The sequence below is a fragment of the Nyctereutes procyonoides genome, unplaced genomic scaffold, assembly GCF_905146905.1.
Source record: "Nyctereutes procyonoides isolate TBG_1078 unplaced genomic scaffold, NYPRO_anot_genome, whole genome shotgun sequence".
In the NCBI taxonomy this organism is placed as follows: Eukaryota; Metazoa; Chordata; class Mammalia; order Carnivora; family Canidae; genus Nyctereutes; species Nyctereutes procyonoides.
In genome coordinates, this window is record NW_026575046.1 from 67,042,708 (window position 1) to 67,043,856 (window position 1,149).

Consider the following 1,149-nt stretch of genomic DNA (forward strand, 5'->3'; position numbering starts at 1 on the left):
AGCCTGCTTCTCCCTCTGCCTGTGTCTCTGCCTCTCTCTCTCTCTCTATCATAAGTAAATAAAAATTAAAAAAAAATTAAAAAAAATAAACACTTGGTATTTGAGAGTTTATGGCCCGCAAAACCTGAAGTACTGACGTTCTGGCCCTTTACTGAAAAAGCGTTTGGCCCCTGATAAATCCCTAGGTGGTGGTTCTAAATCTTAGAGGAAATGTGCATGCTGCAAAAATACAGGGGTGTGTAATTAAAATTTTTGACTTCAGTTCCTGTTCATCATGGTTTTATTTCCAAGATTTTATTTATCCATGAGAGACAAAGAAAGGCAGAGGGAGAGGCAGGCCTCCCGCGGGGAGCCCGATAGGGGACTGGAGCCCGGGACCCAGGGGGGGGGTCACACCCTGAGCTGAAGGCAGACAGACGCTCAACCACTGAGCCACCCAGGCGCCCCTGTTCGTCATAGTTTTTATTTTTTATTTTTATTTTTTTTAAAAGATTTTATTTATTTATTCAGAGAGAGAGAGAGAGAGAGGCAGAGACACAGGCAGAGGGAGAAGCAGGCTCCCTGCAGGGAGCCCGACGTGGGACTCGATCCCCGGTCTCCAGGATCACGCCCTGGGCTACAGGCGGCGCTAAGCCGCTGGGCCACCAGGGCTGCCCCATCATAGTTTTTAGAGGGCAATTTTATTTTGCGCAAACCCAGTTTTCACGAGTTCTGTCTTGGGCTTTGGCCTTAGAAGGCCCTAGGTGTAGCCCTGCGAGCTGCGTGCCACCTGGTGGAGGGCTGTAGTGTTTATTTACAACATCTCAGCCGAGGCGGCCAAGCGGCCCAGGATTTCCTTGCTCTTCTCATCCCGGGGGTCAGAAGCCGACGGCTCAGGATCCCGCCCCGGTCTGGGCAAGTCCGGCCGCATCGTTTCTGCTCCTCCCCCTCCGGGCGACACCGCACACCGCTCGCGCCCTGAGCTCGTCGCCCTCCGCCCCTGCAGCGCCCGGGTGCGCCGGCCCCACGGGGCGGGGCGGGGCGGGGCGGGGGCGGGGCCAGCCCGGGCAGCCAATCAGGGCTCGGCCCCGGCGCAGCCCTTGGGGCGGGCGAGTTGCGGCTTAGCCAATCGGGCCCGACGAGGAAGACCTGAGTCAGCGTTCGCGCCTG